The sequence below is a fragment of the Macaca mulatta genome, chromosome 20, assembly GCF_049350105.2.
Source record: "Macaca mulatta isolate MMU2019108-1 chromosome 20, T2T-MMU8v2.0, whole genome shotgun sequence".
NCBI classification, from domain to species: Eukaryota; Metazoa; Chordata; class Mammalia; order Primates; family Cercopithecidae; genus Macaca; species Macaca mulatta.
The window spans coordinates 26,435,511-26,448,137 of NC_133425.1; positions in this window are offsets into that span (position 1 = coordinate 26,435,511).

The window sequence follows — 12,627 nt, forward strand, 5'->3', positions numbered from 1 at the left end:
TAAGTAGGAAAACAATCAATCAAAACTGATACAGAATAGACCCAGTTGATAGAATTAAGAAGTAGAAACCAGAGAAAACGTTAAAGATGTTACTTAGAGATATGGAACAAATAAATGACATAAAATCAACTTCTAGAAATGAAAACTAAAATGTCTCAGGTGAGAAATACACAGAATGGGATGAATTCACAACAGATAAGATGTGGCAGAAGAAAACATCAGTGAAATGGAAAACATGGCCTTTGAAACTACCCAAAATGAAACACAAAAATCTGAAAATGAGCAGAGCATCAGTGAGCTGTAAGACAGCCTTAAGTTCACTGATACATGTGAAACTGGAATGAAAAATATTTGAAGAAATAAGGGCTGAATTTAAAGAGTAGAAACTATTTAAATAAAAATGTTTACCAAAGAAGATATACAAATGACCAATAAACACACAAAAAGAGGCTTAATTAACAATGAAAGGAAATCAAATTTAAATCATGAGATACCACTTCACATGCACAAAATGGAAATAATTTTAAGAAGACAAATAATAGCAAGTATTTGCAAGCATCTGAAGAAACTGGAACCCTCAAACATTGCTGATGCGAATGAATAATGATACAGCCACTATAGAAGAAAGTTTGTTGGGTCCTCAAACATTTAAACATAAATTTAATATAAGACCCATATTTTCACTCTTTGGTATCTACCAAAGGGAAATAAATGAATCTGTCTGGACAAAGACTTATTCACAAATGTTCATAGCAGCATCATTCATGACAGTTAAAAACTTGCAACAACCCAAATGTCCATCAACTGATGAATGGATACTATTCAGAAATAAAAGAGAATGAACTACTGATGCGTGCAACAACAGGGATGAACCTCAAAATCACTGGGCGAAGCGAAAGTGCCAAGATTACCAGTGGATGACTCCATTTATATGAAATGTCCAGAAAAAGGCAAATCCAGGGAATCAGAAAGCAGATCAGTTGCCTGTAGCTAGAGATAGAAACAGGAAGTAACTAAATGGTTGTACAGAAATGTTTACTGGGTGATGGCATATTCTAAACTTGAGCTGTTGTGATTATTGCACAATCCTGTGAATTTGCAAAAAAAAAAATCAATTGTTCACTAAGAGTGGGTGAGTTTTATAATACTAAATATAAATTATATATACATATATACTTTATGGTATATGTGCCTCAAGAAAGCTGCTTAAACAAGAGATTGTTAACACAATGAAAAGAAAAGATGTGGATAAAATACTAGCCAATTATACAGCTGATGTTTTGTGAAGCTTTTTTTAGATGAGGTCTAGCCCTGTCTCCCAGGCTGGAGTGCAGTGGTGCAATCATAGCTCACTGCAGCCTTGAACTTCTGGGCTTCAGAGATCTTCTTGCTTCCACCTCTCAAGTAGCTGTAACTACAGATAAATGCCAGCATGCCTGGCAATTTATATTATATGCTATATATATGTATATATATATGCATATATGCACTTTTGTTTTTAGGGACAATATTTTGCTGTGTTGCCCAGGTTGGTCTTGAACTCCTAGCCTCAAGTCATTTTCCTGCCTCAGCCTCCCACATAGCTGGAATTACAGGTGCAAGCCACCGCATCTGGCATATATCTGATTTTTTATAGGATTTTTGCCCCGAATATATACAGTAGTTTCCCCTTGTCTGAGGTTTCAATTTCCACAGTATAAGTTACCCACAGTCAACTGCAGTCCAAAAATATTAAATGAAAAATTCCAGAAATAAGCAATTCATAGGTTTCCAATTGCATGCCATTTTGAGCAATGTGATAAAATCTTGAGTCATATGGCTCTGTCCAGCTCAGGACATAAATCGTTTCTTTGTCCAGTGTATCTACCCCATAGACACTATTTGCCAGTTAGTCACTTAGTAGCCATCTCAGTTATCAGATCAAAAAAACATGGCGTATATAGGTTCACTTCTGTCCACTGTTTCAGGCCTCCACTGGGGGTCTTGGAACTTATCATCCTCCTGAGGTAAGGAAAGGATGCTATGATAATAATTTTAAAAACGAATATTGGACAAAATATTTTAACAGATACTTTAACAAAGAAGAAATATAGCTGGCAAAATAAGCACATGAAAAGATGATCAACATCATTACTCATTAGGGAAATGCACATGAAAACCACAGTGCACCTGGGAGGTGACAGTTGCAGTGAGCCGAGATCACGCCACTGCACTCCAGCCTGGGTGATAGAACGAGACTCCGAAAAAAAAAAAAAAAAAGAAAAGAAAAGAAAGAAAGAAAGAAAGAAAGAAAGAAAGAAAGAAAGAAAGAAAGAAAGAAAGAAAGGAAGAAAACTACAATGAGTTACCACTACCTACCTATTAGAATGTCTAAAATATTATGACCTGACCATATTATGTGTTGACAAGGACATAGTGCCACTGGAATCTTGTACACTGCTAGTGGAAATGTAAAATTGTTCCAAGACATTTGGAAAATTAGTTTAGTAGTTCATAAAGCGTAAAACATACACCTATGTTATGATCCTGCCACTTCACTCCTAAGTATTTAGGCAAAAGAAATGAAGGTGTAAGTCTAGACAAGAACTCGTATGCCCATGTTCACAGCAGCTTTATTTAAATTAGCCAAAAACAGGGAGCAACCCAAATGTCTATCAACAGACAATGGATAAACAAAAGGTGGTATATCCATACGAGGGAATATTACTTTGCAGCAATAAAAAGGGGTGAATTACTGACATATAACACAAATGAATCTTAAAGTAGTTACTTAGAATACTAAGGCAGATGCAAAAGACATATATTGTATTATTTGATTACTATTAAATTCTGAAAAAGGAATACTAATCTATTGCAACAGAAAGCAGATTAGTGGTTGTCTAGGGACAGGACGCTGTGTCAGACAAGGAGGCACAGGAGGGAAGATTACCAAGGGCACAAGGACTTTCTCTTTCTGAGTTGTTTCACTTAAGATAATGGCCTTCAGTTTCATCCATGTTGATGCAAAATTATGCAATGAATGCATAGTTTCATTCTTTATTATGATTGAATAGTATTCCATTGTGTATATCTACCACATATTCTTTATCCAATCACCTGCTTATGAACACTTATTGATTGTGTCGATTCCTGTCTTTGCTGTTGTGAATACTGGTGTGATAGACATACTAGTGCAGTTATCTTTTTGATAGAGTGATTTATTTTCCTTTGGGTAGATGCCCAATAGTGGGATTGCTGGATCCAATGGTAGTTGTATTTTCAGTTCTTTGGGAAATCTCCATACTGCTTTTCATAGAATTGTACTAATTTTATATTCCTATCAACAGTGTGTAAGTATTCCATTTTCTATGCACTCTGCGTACACATGGACATAGAGTTTAGAATGATTGACATTGGAGACAAGGAGGATTGGAGGGTGGGAGGGGAGTCGGTAACAAGAAATTACTTAATGGGTACAATGTACATTATTCCAGTGATATATACGTTAAATGCCCAGACTTCACCAACAGGTAATGCATCCATGTAAGAAAAATGTACTTGTACCCCTTACATTTGCACAAATAGAAAGCAAAACAAAACAAAACCCACAAAGAACATGAGAAAACCATTGGGGGTAATGGACATATTCACAATCTTGGTTATGGTGATAGTTTCATGGTTATATACACACGTCAAAACTTATCAAATTGTACAAATTATGTGCTATTTATTAAATATCAATTATACCTCAATGAAGTTATTTCATAAAATAGCAAAAATAATGGGAGAGAGGCAGAAGTGGAGACATGCTTGTGTTGTCACCAACTCTAAAGAAAAATGCTGCTTAAATTTCACCATTATGTATGGTTGCTCTTGGATTTTAGTAGATGCCTTTGGATGCAAAATATTGCATCTCATACTCTTCTTGTAAAATTCTTTCTGCCCATCATTTTTTTTCTTATCGAATGTTTTTAAGTAGTTCAGTCTACTCTACTCTCTTGTTGCAAAGTAAGAGATTTCCAGTGCTTAACCTTGAAACAGAAAACCTTTTTAACTGCTATTGAGAGAAATCTCAGGAAGAAGAAAATGTTTCTTCTATCCCCCAAGAGTTGCAGAAAAAGTAGACAGTATACCTGCATCATAAAGCTACTTCAAAGGCGAGAAGGTGAGAGTATTAACAAATTCATCAGTTTTACTTTCCTATTGGGTGTGAAGAATGCTGTGTAAATATATAATCCTGCTCTGTTTCCTGTTACTGTGAAACTGTGCATGGGAATAGTCACACAAAGGAATCTATTAAGTCAACAGATATTGCCCGTGAAATATAACCTATACCCTAAAATGCCTTCAATTCTAAGCAACTGTTCTGGCTTCATAATTTGTTGCACTGGTAGTAAAATTGAAATTGACATCTCTGTTTGCTGAACAGGGCAAATCTTAGGAATTTTCCACGAGAAGCAAAAGGAAGGCTGGGGAATTTCCTTCTTTATGCATAGAAGCATAGAAATATAATAAATTCCATGACTTGATTTCCTCATTCAACTTAAGCATTTGAGAGTTTTTTCTCATTAAAGTAGAAGTATGCTTCAGCAGGTTAAGGAACTTTCTTCTGTTTCAGCTCACTAAAAGATTTCTTCTTAATCATGAATATTTCTTGATTTTTATACATTTTGCTGAGTTTATTGAGAGAATCATATGAGTTTCTGTGTTTAATCTCAATACAGTAAACTATATTAACTAGATTTTTTTTTACTGTTTCTTTCTTTATAAATAACTTTTGGAGTACAAGTGGCTTTTGGTTCCATGGATAAATTATATACTAGTGAATTCTGAGATTTTAGAGCACCTGCCATCCAAGTATTGTTCATTGTACCTAAAGTGTAGTTTTTTTCCCCTAATCCCCCTCCCACCCTCCTCTCTCTGAGTCTCGAAAGTCTATTATACCATCTTATGCCTTTGCATACGCATAGCTTAGCTCCCACTTATAAGTGAGAACATATGGTTTTTGATTTTCCACTCCTGTGTTACTTATCTTAGAATAATGGCCTCCAGCTCCATCTAAGGTGCTGCAAAGGCCATTATTTCATTCATTTTAATGGCTGAGTAGTATTCCATGGTGTATATACACCATATATAATTCTTTATCTGCTTATTAGTCGATGGGCACTTAAGTTGGTTCCACATCTTTGCAACTGCGAATTGTGTTTCTATAAACATACATGTGCAAGTGTCTTTTGCATATAGTGACTTCTTTTCCTTTGGGTAGACTCTCAGTAGTGGAATTGCTGGATCGAATGGGATATCTATTTTCTCCTCTTTAAGGAATCTCCATACTGTTTTCCATAGAAGTTTTACTAATTTACATTCCTCCAGCAATGTAAAAGTGTCCCCTTTTCCCCACATCCACACCAACATCTACTATTTTTTGACCTTTTAATAATGACCATTCTTGCAGGAGTAAGGTGGCATCTCACTGTGGTTTTAATTTGCATTTCCCAGATTAGTGATGATGAGCATTTTTTCATATATCTGCATATCTTCTTTTGAGAAATGTCTATTCATATCATTTGCCCATTTTTCAATGGGATTACTGGGGTTTTTTCTTAGTAATTTGTTCGAGTTCCTCATAGATTCTGAATACTAGTCCTTCATCAGATTCATAGTTTGCAAATATTTAATTTTTTTATTGTATACATTTAAGGCATATGCCATGATGTTTTGGTATACCTGTCTAGATACACATATACATAGTGAAGTGATTACTACCATCAGGCAAATTAACATCCCCATCATCTCCTAAAGTTACCTTGTGTGTGTGTGGTAAGAGTACCTAAAATCTACTCTCTTGGTAAATTACCAGTATATAATACAATATTGTTAGCTATAGTCTTCATCTTGTACATTAGTGAGCCATTTATTCATCTTACGTAACTGAAACTTTGTACATTTCTTAAAAATTGAGGCAGGGCTTCACTCTGTCACCCAGGATGGAGTGCAGTAGTGTGAGTACAGCTTACTGCAGCCTTGACCTCCCAGGGCTCAAGTGATCCTCCCACCTCAACCTCCTGAGTAGCTGGAACCACAGGCACATGCCACCATGTCCAGTTAACTTTTTATTTGTTTGTTTGTTTGCTTGTTTTTGTAGAGACTGGGTTTCACCACATTGTCCAGGCTGGTCTTAAACTCCTGGACTCAACTGATCCTCTCGCCTTGGCCCCCAAAGTACTGGGATTACAAGTGTGAGCCACCGTGCCCAGCCTGAAGCTCTGCACATTTTTTTAAACAGTGAACTATTCTTATGTTTCTGGAAAAATCTCTAATTAGTTATGCTATGCCTATAACACAAGTTGCTGAGTTTTGTTTGCAGATATCTTACTTAAGATTTTTGTTCATAAGTATAATTGGAATATCATTTTCCTTCACTATAGTATCCTTGTATAATCCTGGTTTCAAGATTCTATTAGCCTCATAAAAGGTATTGGAGAGTCATCCTTTTGTTGTTTTTTGCATTAGACGTTATTTGTTCCTCAAATGTTTGGTAAAACACACTTACATTTGGGATGTCTTCCAAGAGATTATGTCTTCTAAGAGATTAATTTAAGGCATAATTTTGTCACTACATTAGCTGTATCTCATGATTTTTGACATGAAAAGTTTTATTTTTTATTGTTATATATATTTCCTAATATTCGTTGTGATTTTTTCTTTGATACATCAATTATCTACACATATATTGTTAAAAAACAAAATTTTTTTTTGCTTTCTGATTTTATGAGACTGTGGTTAAAGGATGTGGTATTGGTAATTAAGATTTACTACGTGGCTGGACCACACAGTCAGCTTTTATAAATATTCCATGAGTTTTAGACAAGAATTTTTATATTCTCTAAATATTACCTGCAAAATTCTATATATGTTCATTTGCTCAATCTTAATGTGCTACTTTTGTTACTCAAATTTTCTACAGCCTTATAAAGTTTTGTCAGTTTCACTTATCAATTAGTAAGAGAGGTATGTTAAATGTTAAACTCTCTCATTCTGATTGTAGATTTGTATACTTACCCTTGTAATGTTGTCGATACCTACTTTGTACTTTTTTTTTTTCTTTTTTTTTTTTTTTTTTTGTGTGTGTGTGTGTGTGTGACGGAGTCTTGCTCCTCGCCCAGGCTGGAGTGCAATGGCGCAATCTTGGCTCACTGCAAGCTCCGCCTCCCGGGTTCATGCCATTCTCCTGCCTCCGCCTCCAGAGTAGCTGGGACTACAGGCGCCCACCACCACGCCCGGCTAATTTTTTGTATTTTTAGTAGAGACGGGGTTTCACCGTGTTAGCCAGGATGGTCTTGATCTCCTGACCTCGTGATCCGTCCGCCTCGGCCTCCCAAAGTGCTGGGATTACAGGCGTGAGCCACCACACCCGGCCTACTTTATACATTTTTAACCTATCTTCTTAGACTATGCAAGTCCAGAAAACCTATCTCCCTGAAGAATCAATCCTATTATCGTTATATACCAATTGTTTTCATCGTTAATAATACATTTCTCTTTACAAAATTTTTTGTTTTATTTTAATATAGGTACTTTCTGTAAGTGTATAAATGTATATATAAGTGTTATATATAAGATTTCTTTAAGTCAATGCTGATTTTTTTTTTAATTTTAGATTCAGGGGGTATATGTGCAGGTTTGTTGCATGCATATATTGTGTGATGCTGAGATTTGGGGCTTCAATTAAATCTGTCACCCAAATAGTGAACATAGTATCCTATAAGCAGTTTCTCAACCCTTGTCTCCCTCCCCACTATTTTTTATTTTGTTTATTTATTTATTTTGAGACGGAGTCTCATTCTGTCGCCCAGGCTGGAGTGCTGTGGTGTGATCTCGGCTCACTGCAACTTCTGCCTCCCAGATTCAAGTGATTCTCCTGCCTCAGCCTCCTGAGTAGGTGAGACTGTAGGCATTTTTTTTTGTATTTTTAGTAGAGATGGGTTTGTCATGTTGGCCAGGTTGGTCTCGAACTCCTGACTTCAGGTGATCTGCCCCCCTCTGCCTCCCAAAGTGCTGGGATTACAGGTGTGAGCGCCTGGCCCAATTTTAAATTTATCTTACAAAAGAGGGGTCAGCAAACTAATGTTTAAGGGCCAAGTCCCACTACCACATGCTTTTGTAAATAATGTTTTATTGGAACACAAGCACACTCATCATTTATATATTACCTATGGCTGCTTTCAGACTAAGACAGCAGAGTTTAGTAGTTGTGACAAAGACTTTGTGACTGGAAAAGCCCTAAAATATTTACTACATAGCTCTTTCCAGAAAAAGATTCTTGACCGGTGTGATACAACATTGAATAAATCCAAATGCATATTTATAACATATGGATAAGACAGGAAGCAATGCCATGGACACCTGTGTACCCAAGACCCAGTTTAAGAAACAGAACCTCACAAGTACCTTTGAAACTGCCCACAGGTCCCTCCTAGATCTTAGCCTGGACCCTCTCCCTCAGATCCAGCCCCCTCCTGCTTGTCATTTGAGTTTATCATTCCACTGTTTTCTTTACAATTGTACCGTGTTTGTATCACTAAACGACCTATTGTTTAATTTTCCATGAATTTTGAACTTTAAGTAAATAGAGTGGTAGCAGATTATTCATTGGCAATTTGCCTTTTTTGCTCAATTTATTATGTTTTTGAGATTTCTCCTTGTTGCTGCATGTAGCAGTAAGTTCATTTCCACTGCTGTTTAGAATCCCATTGTATGTACCAAAATGTAATTTTCCCTTCCAAAGCTGATAAGTCTTTTCAGTCCTTCTGTTATTATAAAATGCTCTTCTCTGGTCCTCCCTGTATGTGTCTCATGCTGCACATGAGCAAGCGTTTATCAAGGATATATTCCTAGAGAATTGGTGAATTGCTTGTTCATAGGGTATAATTATCTTCACTTTTACCAGAGAAAGCCAAATTGCTTTCCAAAGTGGTTACGAATTCATCCTCCTATCAGAAATGCATACAATTTGCCATCATGCCTTGGACTCACCAAAAATTGATATTGCCTTTTTTTTTAGGCAATTAGGTGACATGATGTCTCATGGTTGTTTTCATTTTTATTTCTCCAAATATTAAGAAAGTTGAACATAATGTTGCATGGTGAATGACATTTGCATTGCCACTTATGTGATGTCTTTTACAAGTTGCTTGTTTATTTTTCAATTTCATTAATCTCATTTTGTGGCTTGTATTTTAACTCTTTTTGTTTATTATTTGTTTTATATGCATTTGTTTATGTAATCAAATTTATTAATCTTTCCCTTTATAATGTGTACTTTTCTTTCTTTCTTTCTTTCTTTCTTTCTTTCTGTAATAGTTGGGATCTTGCTCTGTCACCCAGGATGAAGTACAATGGCAAAATTATAGTTCACTGCAGTCTCAAATTTCTAAGCTCAAGCAATCCTCCTGAGTAGCTGGGACTACAGGCATGTGCCACCATGCTGGGCTAATTTTTGCTTTTTTACTTTTATGTATATATGGGGTCTCACTATGTTGCCCCAGGCTGGTCTCAAACTCCTGGCCTCAAGTAATCCTCCCTCTTCAGCCTCCCAGAGTGCCAGGACTACAGACATGAGCCACTTTGCCCAGCCAGTTTGTACTTTTCAAGTATTGCCTTAAAAATATGGTTCACTGGTGCAGAATCACAAATAAATTGTGCAATATTGTCTTCTAAAAGATTTTATGTTTGCCTTTCACATTTAAATATTTAATGTGCCTGGAAGTGATTTTTGTGTATAGTGTGAGGTAGGGATACTGGTTGTCCATCCATATGTAACACTATCTTATTAAGCATAGAATCATTATAATTTTAGCTAATATAGCTTTATACTAATTTTTAGTATGATATAAGACATTTCCCCTTTTCTGCTTTATGAATATCTTATTCTTATCTCTATTTTTTCATAATATTTAGTACTGTATTAACGTCAAATTCTACAAAGAAAACAAAACCTGTTGGAATCTTAAAAAGAATAGCATTGACTCTTTAGATCAACTTGGGAAGAAATGACAGCTTTATGAAGCTGAGTCTTCTTATCCATACACATAAAATATCCCTTTATGTCTCCTTTAACTTCTTTCAGTAAAATTTAATAATTTTCTCCTTATAGGTCTTGCAAATCTTTAGATTTAGTTTTATTTACATATAATGTTATAAATGGTATATATTTTATTACATTTTCTACCCATTGGTGGCTGCTTACAAGAAATGCAATTTGTTTTTGTATATTAAATGTTTGTGCAAGAACTATGCTAAATTCTCTTATTAATTTTAATAATTTATCTGTAAGTTCTTTTGCATTTTCTGTGTAAATAATTATATCATCTAGGAACATTAACAGCTTTTTTCTTCTTCTCTAACTTACAGCTTTTATTTATTTTCTTACATTACTGTGCTGGCTAGGACTGCCAGTACAATATTAAATAGAAGTAGTGACAGTAGATACCACTTTCTCATTCTTGGTCTTAAAGCAGATGCTTTTCTCAATTTTCCATTAAATTTGGTATTTCTGAGAGGATTTTTGTATCAGTCTATGGGAAATCCTCTTTCATTCTTCTTTTGCTAAAAATTTTTGTCAGGTTTTTCTACACTTAGTGAAATTATTACAAGCTATTTCTCCTTTAACCTGTTTATGGGGTAATCAAATTTATTGATTATCTAATATGATCCAAAGTCACATCCCTAGAATATACTCAACTTGGACATCATGTGTTTTCTGTTTCAAGCATTGCTGGACACTTTTTTAGTAACAACTTGCTTGAGTTTTTTTTTTTTTTTTTTCATCTATGTTTATAAATGAAATTGGCCTAAAAATAATCTTACTTACTTTCTTTTTTTTTTTTTTTCGATGTGGAGTCGCGTTGTTGTTGCCCAGGCAGGAGTGCAATGGCGTGGTCTTGGCTCACTGCAACCTCCACCTCCGTGGTTCAAGTGATTCTCCTCTCTCAGCCTTTTGAGTAGCTGGGATTACAGGCACCCACCACCATGCCCGGCTAATTTTTGTACTTTTTAGTAGGTACAGGGTTTCACCATGTTGGCCAGGCTGGTCTGGAACTCCTGACCTCAAGTGATCCACCTGCCTCGGTCTTCCAAAGTGCTGGGATTACAGGCATTAGCTACCGTACCCAGCCTTAAATCTTACTTTCTTACACTGTCCTTGTTAGCTTTTGATGTCAATGTTCTGTCTCATGAAACGAGTGGGAAACGTTTCCTCTTCTTCTGCACTTGGTAAAAAATTTCAGAAAAGAAAAATCCAAGACAGACGCTTTACTTTCTCAGCTTGGGGATCTTCTGGATAAATTTGAATATCAAATGTAGGTAAGTAACAGGAGGCCTGTGTTTTGAAGTCACACAGGGTTTTTTTTTTCTACCCAGAGATTGAGCATGAACAGACAAACTTCCTGTCTCATTCCTTGACTGGGGTTGCGGGGTGAATTTTTCTCCAGTCTACCCTCTCTCAGAAGAAGCAGCCTTTCAAGGGTTCTATATTTTTATGAGTGAAGGCTCAGTCCCTCCCAGTATCCTACACTCTGTGATTAAAGACTGTCTCTGCCCTCAGTGCATACTAATAAAGCCTACTTCCCCAGGTTGTAAAATTGACACATACACACACACACACACACACACCCCCTCAATATGGACACACTGCCCACATTCATGTCTATTCTCCTAGTTTTCCATCAATTAAAGAATCTCTTTGTTTTTTGCAAGCTCGTCTGGGCATTTAAAATTATAACTACACTATTTCCAGTATTTCTAGATATTTCTAGTGGGGGGATTTGTAGGTTTCTGATTCGTCACGTTGTCAGTGCCACAAATTCTCCCTCAGGGATTCATTACCATAACTTTGTGATATAGGGATAACACCCCAAATTTGCAGATGAAAAAGATGACCTGAAAGACACTAAGCTCTTTATCTGAGGTCACTCAGCTAGTGAATATCAGGACCAGGATTTGAACCAAAGAATGCCAAAGAATGCCAAAGTCTGCATTCCTAAACAAATCCAAATTTCTATTTGTCTTGAGTTACTTGAGAGCCAAGATTACCCATTTTTTACCCACTTACCGGGAAATTATAATAGATGGGCTGTAATTCTGTAACGCAGTCATAAGCCCCATCACAGATGCAGCCCAAGAGGAAAATCCTCTCTTTTACCCTGTACCCAGGACCCTGGTCCCCTTGCTCACTAACTGGTTACAAAATAATAATTTTTTTAAAGTTACTAGCCAAAGCACAGTAAAATTACTAGGCAAAACACAAACAAGAAAATAAAATAGCAGCAAATAAGACGCAGCATTAACTTTCAGTATATAAATAATTCACAAAAATCAATTTTTAGAAACCTACCTAATGGAGAAATGAACAAAGCAGATGGGCATAAAATTCACAAAAGAAAAAATATGAATGTGCAACCTCAGTATTAACTTTTTTAAAATTCAGCAGACCTAAATGTAAGAGCTAAATATATCAACTATTAGAAGAAAACATTAGAGTAAATCTTTCTGACTTTGGGTGATGCAATGGTTGGTTTCTTAGCTTTGACCACAAAAACGCAAGAGAAATAAAAAATATAGATACATTGGACATAATCAAAATTAAAA